At 44.2% G+C, this 14,156-nt stretch overlaps 1 protein-coding gene across 1 annotated transcript in view; it reads left to right on the top strand.

The window, feature by feature from the left end:
• Nucleotides 1-288: 288 nt before the first annotated feature.
• The window catches only part of LOC112238421 (neuropeptide Y receptor type 2-like), a 22,626-nt gene continuing 8,758 nt past the window's right edge, over nt 289-14,156 (top strand). Inside the window, exon 1 of the mRNA XM_042329311.1 lies at nt 289-764. The gene's annotated coding sequence lies outside the window, so the exon portion shown is untranslated. The remainder of the gene's footprint in view (nt 765-14,156) is intronic.

Genomic DNA, 14,156 nt, shown 5'->3' with positions numbered 1-14,156 from the left:
ACACACACATAAAACACATGCAAACACACACACACACACACACACACACAGATAGACACACAGACACACACCAACACACACACACACGCAAACACACACCCACACCCATGCAAACACACACACGCAAAAACACCCACACACACGCAAACACACGCTGTTTACTGGGTCGACAGAGAAAAATATCTCATGGCCTTCTTACAATATCAATATAATTTAGAGTAGACAGATTCCACTCCTCCCTCCCTCCCGGTTGGATAAGCTCTCGCTCACCATAAACTTACCGGATTTGCCTCGTGCGGTCCGTTCAGTCAGTCAGTCTCTCGCTCTCTCTGTTCAGTGCGCAAGGAGGGTGAATGGATGTCACCGTGAAGCCTCGTGCGGGAAAAACACATCTGTCTCGGTTTTAACGTGGAAATAACAGAATCAGATCTCCAGGACTTTTAGGATATTTTTTCAACCAATTGAAAACGGACAGTTCGACCTAAATGGACTTGACTAAATCAAACTGAATTCACATGAATATGACGGTCAGTGTCTTTACGCTCTAGAACTGTTTGTGTGACGGATTCTAATCTCTACCAGAATATAAGAGTTTGGCAATATCGTTGATAATGACAATGGCAATATAAAGCTACATTTAGTTCATAGTGATAATATATACCATGTTACTAGTAGAGCTATATTGGATCGTTCTACTATGGATTGGAGGACTGGACTTGAGTGGATTTGAGTGGATTTGACGTCTGCCTGTGACAGAAGCAACGGTAGGCTAAGTGTGTGTGTGTGTGTGTGTGTGTGTGTGTCTGTCCCTTCAACAAGCTCTCACAGTCTCACTTCAGAATCAGACATTTGTATATAAATGTCAAATTTCGAAGTTTAGGCATTCATTCAAAATGGTTAAGGTGAGGGTTAAGGCGAAAAAAAAAGAGGGCGTAAGAATTGAACATGCAACCCTCCGAGCCAGAGACCACGGTTTATGTCGTTGCTGCCTAGCGAACAGCAAGTCTACTTGATGGTAATAGCGTTCACCGTTGCCCCAAGTGGCCAGTTCTCAAGTTACCTCCCAACGTCCTGGGTCCCTGGATGGATGTACAATTTTGCCTTAGATATTGAGCTCTCTCTCTCTCTGAATCATTTTCTTTCTCTCTCTCTCTCTCTCTCTCTCTCTCTCTCTCTCTCTCTACACACACACACACACACACACACACACACACACACACACACACACACACACACAACCTAACATCACTACACTTCATAGCGTCTGTGAGCAGGTGATTAAATATTTAACATTTTTTTAACCGGTCTCTTATCACCTCGCATTCCAAGGATACGCCACTTTGAAGAGAGGTGCGTGTTTGCGCGCGCCTGTGCATACTTTTGTTGCAGGTGGTGACAACTGTATTCGACCGAGGACAATGTTGTGCATGCAGCCTTGATTAAATAGATTTACACGGAAAATAATTGGACAGCAGCGCAAGGATAGCCAATACTTTACGGCAAAAAAAATAAATAAAATGGCCGGAGTCTTGGAGAGCTGTCAGTCATTCGGTCGCAAGCACATAAGAACCAATTATAAGTTTGTTCGCGCCATGGGACTCCACGGGAGGTCCATTTTATTGTCACGGAACATGATTAATTAGTAGGTTAAAACCAGTAAAATATTGATGATGTCTGTTTGTCCGTGAATCCCGGCTGTGTTGAAATGCGTTAAGGTGTTGTCATATTGTTGTGTAATGTTGATATCAGAAATGTAATTTAGATAAAGGCTGTGAGCTGAAGACATGCTAAACTACCTAAACTAATGCTCTTAGATCTTTCAGATACAAAGGCCAACTTTTACCTAGAGAGAAATGATGGCAATTAAAATCATACTATTTCTGGTTTTAACTAATAGAAACATCCCAATGTGAAGATATTAGTGAATATACTCCACCACTTGAAAGTTTGGACACACCTACTCATCCAAGGGTTTTTCTTTATTTTTACTATTTTCTACATTGTAGAATAATAGTGAAGACATCAAAACTATAAAATTAACACATATGGAATAATGTAGTAACCCAATAATGTAGTAACCCAATGATGTAGTAACCCAATAATGTAGTAACCCAATAATGTAGCAACCCAATAATGTAGTAACCCAATAATGTAGTAACCCAATAATGTAGTAACCCAATAATGTAGCAACCCAATAATGTAGTAACCCAATAATGTAGTAACCCAATAATGTAGTAACCCAGTAATGTAGTATCCCAATAATGTAGTATCCCAATAATGTAGTAACCCAATAATGTAGTATCCCAATAATGTAGTATCCCAATAATGTAGTAACCCGATAATGTAGTAACCCAATAATGTAGTAACCCAATAATGTAGTATCCCAATAATGTAGTATCCCAATAATATAGTAACCCAAACCATCTAAATATATCTGTAAAGGCGTGAGTAACTGTCTGCAGTGAAGTCAGGCGCAGGAGAGCAGAAGTGCGTAGCAAACGGAGACCTTTATTGAGGCGAACAAAACACGGCACTCAGAAACCTAAACAAACCATCCTGGAGTACACATACATTTAAACATAACAATTCCACAGACAGACATGGGGGGGGGAACTGAGGGTTATATGCAGGACGAGTAATGAGGGAATGCAAACCAAGACAAAACAAATGGAAAATGAAAGGTGGATCGGCGAAGGCTAGAAGACCGGTGACGTCGACCACCGAACGTCGCCGGAACAAGGAGAGAGACCGACTTCGGTAGAAGTCGTGACAATATTTTAGATTTGAGATTCTTCAAAGTAGCCTTCCTTTGCCTTGATGACAGCTTTGCACACTCTTGGCATTGTCTCAACCAGCTTCACCTGGAATGCTTTTCCAACAGTTTTGAAAGGAGTTCCCACATATGCTGATCACTTGTTGGCTGCTTTTCCTTCACTCTGCGGTCCACATCATCCCAAACCATCTCAATTGGGTTGAGGTCGGGTTATTGTGGAGGCCAGGTCATCTGATGCAGCACTCCATCACTCTCCTTCTTGGTCAAGTAGACCTTATGCAGCCTGGAGGTGTGTTGGGTCATTGTCCTGTTGAAAAATGAATGATAGTCCCACTAAGCGCAAAACAGATGGGATGGCGTATCACTGCAGAATGCCGTGGTAGCAATGCTGGTTAAATCACTGACAGTGTCACCAACAAAGCACCCCCACACCATTACATCTCCTCCTCCATGCTTCACGGTGGGAAACACACATGCGGAGATCATCCATTCACCTATTCTGCATCTCACAAATACACAGTGTTTAGAACCAAACATCTCAATATTAGTCGTATTAGTAATTGTAGCAGTAGTTTTAGTAACTGTAGCAGTAGTTTTCTATTAATAGTTGTAGCAGTAGTTTTAGTAGTTGTATTAGTAACTGCAGCAGTAGTTTTAGTAGTTGGAGCAGTAGTTTTTAGTAGTTGTATTAGTAACTGTAGCAGTAGTTTTATATTAATAGTTGTAGCAGTAGTTTAATAAGTTGTATTAGTTTTTATGCTGTTAATGTATGTTAATATTCTTAGTATTTCATTGTTATTATTATTAGACAGTCATTGCAATATTATTACTATAATTATTATTATTACTATTATTATTATTATTAATATTACTATTATTATTATTACAATTATTATTATTACTATTACTATTACTATTGTTATTATTATTACTATTATTATTATTATTATTATTATTACTATCATTATTATTATTATTATTACTATTATTGTTACTACTATTATTATTACTATTATTACTATTATTATTATTATTACTATTATTATTATTACTATTATTACTAGTACTATTATTATTACTATTACTATTACTATTATTATTATTACTATTATTATTATTAATATTACTATTATTATTATTATTATTATTATTATTACTATTATTATTACTATTATTACTGGTACTATTACTATTATTATTATTACTATTACCATTATTATTATTACTATTACTGTTATTATTATTATTACTATTACTATTATTATTATTATTATTACTATTATTACGATTATTATTACTATTATTATTATTACTATTATTATTGCTATTGTTATCATTATTACTATTATTATTACTATCATTATTATTATTATTATTATTACTATTATTATTATTATTACTATTATTATTACTATTATTATTATTATCATTATTACTATTATTATTATTATTACTATTATTATTATTACTATTATTATCATTATTATTATTACTATTATTATCATTATTAGTATCATTATTATTACTATTATTATTATTATTAGGTTTTAGTTTTAGTTTTTCATCTTGGAAACGTATCTCAAGATGTCAAATAAATAAATAAATAAATAATGCCTAGGCTAACAGAGTATTGTGGTGCCTAGGCAGTGGAACCCCGAATTGAACACACACACACTCACTCACCCACACACACACACACAAACTGCACACTACACACACACTACACACACGCTACACACACGCTACACACGCACTACACACTACCACACACACTACACCTAGACTATAGACACACTACACACACACAAAGACACTCAGACACACACTACATACACAGACACACACTACAAACTACTACATAAACTACACTCACACTACACACACACACTATGCACACACACTCACACACACACACACACACACACAAAGACACACTACACACAAGTGCGCACAGTCACACACTTCCTTCCCACAAGTCTGCACAGCGGGAAACAGTTTGCAAAGTACATTATTTAGGTTCTGTGTCACAGCGCTTATTTCCACGTTATGGCCATAATAACTGAACGTCAGGGTGTGTGTGGTTCTCTTTGTGTGTGTGTGTGTTTGTTAATAAATTAACCTAACGATCGTTGCTAATGATCGTTGCTATGGCGGCAGGCTGACATGGTTTGACCACTGTATTGACACAATTAACGAGTGTGTGTTTATACCTGAACACACACCCACCCACACACTGTTATTAGACCGCTCGCTATAAGTTTAACAAAGGTCTGAGTCTTGTAGCTAGCTGTATGATCGATAGAAGATGGTTGGGATATTATATAACGTCACTGGTCAAAGAAGAGGATGCCATCTGGGATGTATGTATGTCTCTGTCTCTCTCTCTCTATATATATATATATATATATATATATATATATATAGTGTGGCAAAAAAAGTATTTAGTCAGCCACCAAAAATACTTATTTTCCACCATAATTTGCAAATAAATTCATTAAAAATCCTACAATGTGATTTTCTGGATTGTTCTCAGTTCGTCTGTCATAGTGGAAGTGTACCTATGATGAAAATTACAGGCCTCTCTCATCTTTTTAAGTGGGAGAACTTGCACAATTGATGGCTGACTAAATACTTTTTTGCCCCACTGTATATATATATATATAGTTGAAGTGTAACATGTAACATGTAGAGACTGTATATATCTCCCCCTCCTCTCTACATCTCAGCTAAGAGGTTCAGCTCTTCAATTACCGGCTAGCACATAACATTCTGAGAACCATTTGTTTCGTAGAGCTCAGCGAGAGCATGGTTGTCGTATGGTTCTGTTCCATAAAAACGTTCTGGGAATGGTGCATGACGATTGCTTGGCTTTGGAACATTCTCAGCACATTGAGGAAATATACATACTTTTTTTGGTATTTCCTTACGTTAACAAAACGTTTCCTAAAAGTTCAAACATGTCTTAACATCTTACCACCCAGACACAGTGACTGTCTCTACATGTTACCACCCAGCCACAGTGACTGTCTCTACATGTTACTACCCAGCCACAGTGACTGTCTTAACATGTTACTACCAGCCACAGAGACTGCCTTAACATGTTACCACCCAGACAGAGTGACTGTCTCCACATGTTACCACCCAGCCACAGTGACTGTCTCTACATGTTACCACCCAGCCACAGTGACTGTCTCTACATTTTACCACCCAGCCACAGTGACTGTCTCTACATGTTACCACCCAGACAGATTGACTGTCTCTACATGATACCACCCAGCCACAGTGACTGTCTCTACATGTTACCACCCAGCCACAGTGACTGTCTCAACATGTTACCATCCCAGCCACAGTGACTGTCTCAACATGTTACTACCCAACCACAGTGACTGTCTCAACATGTTACCACCCAGCCACAGTGACTGTCTCTACATGTTACCATCCCAGCCACAGTGACTGTCTCAACATGTTACCACCCAGCCACAGTGACTGTCTCTACATGTTACCACCCAGCCACAGTGACTGTCTCAACATGTTACCACACAGCCACAGTGACTGTCTCTACATGTTACCACCCAGCCACAGTGACTGTCTCTACATGTTACCACCCAGAAACAGTGACTGTCTCTGCATGTTTACCACCCAGCCACAGTGACTGTCTCTACATGTTACCACCCAGCCACAGTGACTGTCTCTACATGTTACCACCCAGACACAGTGACTGTCTCTACATGTTACCACCCAGCCACAGTGAATGTCTCAACATGTTACCACACAGCCACAGTGACTGTCTAAACATGACACCTCCAGCCACAGTGACTGTCTCTACATGTTACCACCCAGACACCACCCTGACTGTCTTAACATGACACCACCCAGGCACAGTGACTGTCTCTGTTACCACCCAACCACAGTGACTTTCTCTGTTACCACCCAGCCACAGTGATTGTCTGTTACCACCCAGCCACAGTGACTGTCTGTTACCACCCAGCCACAGTGACTGTCTCTGTTACCAGCCAGCCACAGTGACTGTCTCTACATGTTACCACCCAGACAGATTGACTGTCTCTACATGATACCACCCAGCCACAGTGACTGTCTCAACATGTTACCAGCCCAGCCACAGTGACTGTCTCAACATGTTACCACCCAACCACAGTGACTGTCTCTACATATTACCACCCAACCACAGTGACTGTCTCAACATGTGACTGTCTCAACATGTTACCACCCAGCCACAGTGACTGTCTCTACATGTTACCATCCCAGCCACAGTGACTGTCTCAACATGTTACCACCCAGCCACAGTGACTGTCTCTACATGTTACCACCCAGACACAGTGACTGTCTCTGCATGTTTACCACCCAGCCACAGTGACTGTCTCTACATGTTACCACCCAGCCACAGTGACTGTCTTAACATGTTACCACCCAGCCACAGTGACTGTCTCTACATGTTACCACCCAGCCACAGTGAATGTCTCAACATGTTACCAACCAGCCACAGTGACTGTCTCTGTTACTAACCAGCCACCGTGACTGTCTCTGTTACCACCCAGCCACAGTGACTGTCTCTACATGTTACCACCCAGCCACAGTGACTGTCTGTTACCACCCAGCCACAGTGACTGTCTGTTACCATCCAGCCACAGTGACTGTCTGTTACCACCCAGCCACAGTGACTGTCTGTTACTACCCAGCCACCGTGACTGTCTGTTACCACCCAGCCACAGTGACTGTCTCTACATGTTACCACCCAGCCACAGTGACTGTCTGTTACCACCCAGCCACAGTGACTGTCTGTTACCATCCAACCACAGTGACTGTCTCTACATGTTACCACCCAGCCACAGTGACTGTCTGTTACCACCCAGCCACAGTGACTGTCTGTTACCACCCAGCCACAGTGACTGTCTGTTACCACCCAGCCACAGTGACTGTCTGTTACCACCCAGGAACAGTGACTGTCTGTTACCACCCAGCCACAGTGACTGTCTGTTACCACCCAGCCACAGTGACTGTCTGTTACCACCCAGCCACAGTGCCTGTCTGTTACCACCCAGCCACAGTGACTGTCTGTTACCACCCAGCCACAGTGACTGTCTTTTACCACCCAGCCACAGTGACTGTCTCTACATGTTACCACCCAGCCACAGTGAGTGTCTGTTACCACCCAGCCACAGTGACTGTCTGTTACCACCCAGCCACAGTGACTGTCTGTTACCATCCAACCACAGTGACTGTCTCTACATGTTACCACCCAGCCACAGTGACTGTCTGTTACCACCCAGCCACAGTGACTGTCTGTTACCATCCAGCCACAGTGACTGTCGGTTACCATCCAGCCACAGTGACTGTCTGTTACCACCCAGCCACAGTGACTGTCTGTTACCACCCAGCCACAGTGACTGTCTCTACATGTTACCACCCAGCCACAGTGACTGTCTGTTACCACCCAGCCACAGTGACTGTCTGTTACCATCCAACCACAGTGGCGGTCTCTACATGTTACCACCCAGCCACAGTGACTGTCTGTTACCACCCAGCCACAGTGACTGTCTGTTACCACCCAGCCACAGTGACTGTCTGTTACCACCCAGCCACAGTGACTGTCTGTTACCACCCAGGAACAGTGACTGTCTGTTACCACCCAGCCACAGTGACTGTCTGTTACCACCCAGCCACAGTGACTGTCTGTTACCACCCAGCCACAGTGACTGTCTGTTACCACCCAGCCACAGTGACTGTCTGTTACCACCCAGCCACAGTGACTGTCTGTTACCATCCAACCACAGTGACTGTCTCTACATGTTACCACCCAGCCACAGTGACTGTCTGTTACCACCCAGCCACAGTGACTGTCTGTTACCACCCAGACACAGTGAATGTCTGTTACCACCCAGCCACAGTGACTGTCTCTACATGTTACCACCCAGCCACAGTGACTGTCTCTACATGTTACCACCCAGCCACAGTGACTGTCTCTACATGTTACCACCCAGCCACAGTGAGTGTCTCTACATGTTACCACCCAGCCACAGTGACTGTCTCTACATGTTACCACCCAGCCACAGTGACTGTCTCATGTTACCACCCAGCCACAGTGACTGTCTCTACATGTTACCACCCAGCCACAGTGAGTGTCTCTACATGTTACCACCCAGCCACAGTGAGTGTCTCTACATGTTACCACCCAGCCACAGTGAGTGCTGATACCACCCAGCCACAGTGAGTGTCTGTTACCACCCAGCCACAGTGACTGTCTGTTACCACCCAGCCACAGTGACTGTCTTTTACCACCCAGCCACAGTGACTGTCTCTACATGTTACCACCCAGCCACAGTGAGTGTCTCTACATGTTACCACCCAGCCACAGTGACTGTCTCTACATGTTACCACCCAGCCAAAGTGAGTGTCTGTTACCACCCAGCCACAGTGACTGTCTTTTACCACCCAGCCACAGTGACTGTCTCTACATGTTACCACCCAGCCACAGTGAGTGTCTCTACATGTTACCACCCAGCCACAGTGAGTGTAGGGTGTCTTGTCTTTTTAAGTCAACATTACGTTTATTTTTTGCGTCTTATACTCTCAGTTTTGTACACCAGCTTCAAACAGCAGATTTGTTTTTTTGAGGGGTGTTATTGAAAATATACTCCACAGCAGTTTGGATGGTACAACGATTCTCTACACTACACACTACACACTACACACTTCTTTTGTCAAACTGAAATTAAGCAAACTTTTAAAATTTTATCAAGCAGCAGATAACGGTGTGATTTCTACATTTTTTCACTTCCGTTTTCAGAACATTTCAAAAACGTTCCGTTTTACCGGTCAGGAAACGTATGGCTTCATTCCCAGAACCAATGGGAAACCAAAAACGAACGTTCCCAAAACTTCCAAGGTACAAAATGTGCTAGCTGGGTTCACACCTATTTTTTTTCTCTCCCTCTCCTCTCTATTTCTCAGGAAAGAGGTTCAGCTCTGCCCTTCAGGCAAGGTACTGGTACCCCCCCGTAAGTGAGCATTTCACTGTTAGTCTACACCTGTTGTTTACCAAGCATGTGACAAATAAAATAAGATTTGACCTCTGATACAGTTCACCGCCTAGCTTCAGGCGCTCTTACACACACTGTGTGTGTGTGCCACAGTGACTGTGTGTGTGTGTACCACCCAGTGTGTGTGTGTTGTGTGTGTGTGTTATGTGTGTGCCACAGTGTGTGTGTGTGTGTGTGTGTGTGTGTGTGTGTGTTACCACCCAGTGTGTGACTGTGTGTGTGTGTGTACCACCCAGTGTGTGTGTGTGTGTGTGTGTGTGTGTGTGTGCATGTGTACCACCCAGTCCACAGTGCACACACTTGTCTCTACATGTTCCACCCAGCCACAGTATTCTGTTACCACATGTCACCATCCACCAAGCCACAGTCCCAGTGGTTAGAGTGTAGTGGTTACCACCCAGCCACAGTGAGTGGTTACATGTGTACCACCCAGCCACAGTGGTTGAGTGTCTCTACAGTGGTTAGAGTGTAGTGGTTACATGTGTACCAGGGGTTACAGTGTAGTGGTTAGAGTTAGCCATCCCAGCCACAGTGAGTGTCTGGTTAGACCACCCAGGGGTGTGAGCGTACCATCCCAGTGGTTAGACCAGGGGCGGCAGCGTATCCCAGTGGTTAGAGTGTAGTGGCGGTAGCACCCATCCCAGTGGTTAGAGTGTAGGGGTGGTAGCGTATCCCAGTGGTTAGAGCCACAGTGGTGTAGCGTATCCCAGTGGTTACCAGTGGCCCAGCGTATCCCAGTGGTTAGAGTGTAGTGGTGGTACCATCCCAGTGGTTAGAGTGTGTAGTGGCGGTAGCATCCCAGTGGTTAGAGTGTAGTGGTGGTACCAGCGTATCCCAGTGGTTAGAGTGTAGTGGTGGTAGCCATCCCAGTGGTTACAGTGTAGTGGTGGTCTCCCAGTACATGTACCAGCCCATCCCAGTGGTTGAGTGTAGTGGTGGTAGTGTCCCAGTGGTTAGAGTGTAGTGGTTAGAGTGTAGTGGCGGTAGCGTATCCCAGTGATTAGAGTGTCGTGGTTAGAGTGTAGGGGCGGCAGCGTATCCCAGTCGTTAGAGTGTAGTGGTTAGAGTGTAGTGGCGGTAGCGTATCCCAGTGGTTAGAGGTAGTGGTGGAAAATATCCCAGTGGTTAGAGTGTAGTGGCGGTAGCGTATCCCAGTGGTTAGAGTGTAGTGGTTAGAGTGTAGTGGTTAGAGTGTTGGTCAAACTGAAATTAGTGGTTAGAGTGTAACATTTTATCCCAGTGATTAGAGTGTAGTGGTTACATTTTTTCAGTGGTTAGAGTGTAGTGGTTAGAAGAGGTGGTAGCGTATCCCAGTGGTTAGAGTGTAGTGGTTAGAGTGTAGTGGTTAGAGTGTAGTGGTTAGAAGTGGTTAGAGTGTAGTGGCGGTAGCGTATCCCAGTGGTTAGAGTGTAGGGGCGGTAGCGTATCCCAGTGGTTAGAGTGTAGTGGTTAGAGTGTAGTGGTTAGAGTGTAGAGGTGGTAGCGTATCCCAGTGGTTAGAGTGTAGGGGTGGTAGCGTATCCCAGTGGTTAGAGTGTTAGAGTGTAGAGGTGGTAGCGTATCCCAGTGGTTAGAGTGTAGTGGTTAGAGTGTAGGGGTTAGAGTGTAGTGGTTAGAGTGTAGTGGTTAGAGTGTAGTGGTTAGAGTGTAGGGGTTAGAGTGTAGTGGTTAGAGTGTAGGGCGGCAGCGTATCCCAGTGATTAGAGTGTCGTGGTTAGAGTGTAGCAAGGTACTGGTATCCCAGTGGTTAGAGTGTAGTGGTGTAGTGTATCCCAGTGGTTAGAGTGTAGTGGTTAGAGTGTAGTGGCAAATCCCAGTGATTAGAGTGTCGTGGTTAGACAGGGGCGGCAGCGTATCCCAGTCGTTAGAGTGTAGTGGTTAGAGTGTAGTGGCTGTGTGTATCCCAGTGGTTAGTGTGTAGTGGTGTAGCGTATCCCAGTGGTTAGAGTGTAGTGGCGGTAGCGTATCCCAGTGGTTAGAGTGTAGTGGTTAGAGTGTAGTGGTTAGAGTGTAGTGGTTAGAGTGTAGGGGTTAGAGTGTAGTGGTTAGAGTGTAGGGGTGGTAGTGTCCCAGTGATTAGAGTGTAGTGGTTAGAGTGTAGTGGTTAGAGTGTAGTGGTTAGAGTGTAGAGGTGGTAGCGTATCCCAGTGGTTAGAGTGTAGTGGTTAGAGTGTAGTGGTTAGAGTGTAGTGGTTAGAGTGTAGTGGTTAGAGTGTAGTGGTTAGAGTGTAGTGGCGGTAGCGTATCCCAGTGGTTAGAGTGTAGGGGCGGTAGCGTATCCCAGTGGTTAGAGTGTAGTGGTTAGAGTGTAGTGGTTAGAGTGTAGAGGTGGTAGCGTATCCCAGTGGTTAGAGTGTAGGGGTGGTAGCGTATCCCAGTGGTTAGAGTGTTAGAGTGTAGGGTGGTAGCGTATCCCAGTGGTTAGAGTGTAGTGGTTAGAGTGTAGGGGTTAGAGTGTAGTGGTTAGAGTGTAGTGGTTAGAGTGTAGTGGTTAGAGTGTAGGGGTTAGAGTGTAGTGGTTAGAGTGTAGGGGCGGCAGCGTATCCCAGTGGTTAGAGTGTAGTGGTTAGAGTGTAGGGGCGGCAGCGTATCCCAGTGGTTAGAGTGTAGTGGTTAGAGTGTAGGGGTGGTGTATCCCAGTGGTTAGAGTGTAGTGGTTAGAGTGTAGAGGCGGTAGCGTATCCCAGTGGTTAGAGTGTAGAGGTGGTAGCGTATCCCAGTGGTTAGAGTGTAGTGGTTAGAGTGTAGGGGTTAGAGTGTAGTGGTTAGAGTGTAGGGGTTAGAGTGTAGTGGTTAGAGTGTTATGGTTAGAGTGTAGTGGTTAGAGTGTAGGGGCGGCAGCGTATCCCAGTGGTTAGAGTGTAGTGGTTAGAGTGTAGTGGTTAGAGTGTAGGGTTAGAGTGTAGTGGTTAGAGTGTAGGGGCGGCAGCGTATCCCAGTGGTTAGAGTGTAGTGGTTAGAGTGTAGGGGTTAGAGTGTAGTGGTTAGAGTGTAGGGGTTAGAGTGTAGTGGTTAGAGTGTTATGGTTAGCAGCGTATAGTGGTTAGAGTGTAGTGGTTAGAGTGTAGTGGTTAGAGTGTAGTGGTTAGAGTGTAGTGGTTAGAGTGTAGGGGCGGCAGTGTATCCCAGTGGTTAGAGTGTAGTGGTTAGAGTGTAGTGGTTAGAGTGTAGTGGTTAGAGTGTAGTGGTTAGAGTGTAGTGGTTAGAGTGTAGGGGTTAGAGTGTAGGGGCGGCAGTGTATCCCAGTGGTTAGAGTGTAGTGGTTAGAGTGTAGTGGTTAGAGTGTAGTGGTTAGAGTGTAGTGGTTAGAGTGTAGTGGTTAGAGTGTAGTGGTTAGAGTGTAGGGGCGGCAGTGTCCCAGTGGTTAGAGTGTAGTGGTTAGAGTGTAGGGGTTAGAGTGTAGTGGTTAGAGTGTAGTGGTTAGAGTGTAGTGGTTAGAGTGTAGGGGTTAGAGTGTAGTGGTTAGAGTGTAGGGGTTAGAGTGTAGTGGTTAGAGTGTAGGGGTTAGAGTGTAGGGGTGGTGGTATCCCAGTGGTTAGAGTGTAGTGGTTAGAGTGTAGTGGTTAGAGTGTAGTGGTTAGAGTGTAGTGGTTAGAGTGTAGTGGTTAGAGTGTAGTGGTTAGAGTGTAGTGGTTAGAGTGTAGGGGCGGCAGTGTATCCCAGTGGTTAGAGTGTAGTGGTTAGAGTGTAGGGGTTAGAGTGTAGTGGTTAGAGTGTAGTGGTTAGAGTGTAGTGGTTAGAGTGTAGGGGTTAGAGTGTAGTGGTTAGAGTGTAGGGGTTAGAGTGTAGTGGTTAGAGTGTAGTGGTTAGAGTGTAGGGGTGGTAGCGTATCCCAGTGGTTAGAGTGTAGTGGTTAGAGTGTAGTGGTTAGAGTGTAGTGGTTAGAGTGTAGGGGTTAGAGTGTAGTGGTTAGAGTGTAGTGGTTAGAGTGTAGTGGTTAGAGTGTAGTGGTTAGAGTGTAGTGGTTAGAGTGTAGGGGCGGCAGTGTATCCCAGTGGTTAGAGTGTTGGACTAGTAACCGAAGCAAGGTACAAATCTGTCGTTCTGCCCCTGAACAAGGCAGTTAACCCACGGTTCCTAGGCCGTCATTGAAACTAAGAATTTGTTCTTAACTGACTTGCTGGTTAAATAAACATTAATAAAGTTTAAATAAATAAAAATACAGTGACTGTCTCAACATGTTAGCACCCAGCCACAGTGACTATCTCTTACAATCAAATTTCAATCAAATGTATTTATAAATCCCATCTTACATCAGCTAAAGTCACCAAGTGCTGTACAGAAACCCAGCCTAAAACCCCAAACAGCAAGCAATGCAGGTGTAG

The sequence above is a fragment of the Oncorhynchus tshawytscha genome, linkage group LG10, assembly GCF_018296145.1.
Source record: "Oncorhynchus tshawytscha isolate Ot180627B linkage group LG10, Otsh_v2.0, whole genome shotgun sequence".
In the NCBI taxonomy this organism is placed as follows: domain Eukaryota; kingdom Metazoa; phylum Chordata; class Actinopteri; order Salmoniformes; family Salmonidae; genus Oncorhynchus; species Oncorhynchus tshawytscha.
This window is presented reverse-complemented; position numbering and strand designations above follow the sequence as displayed.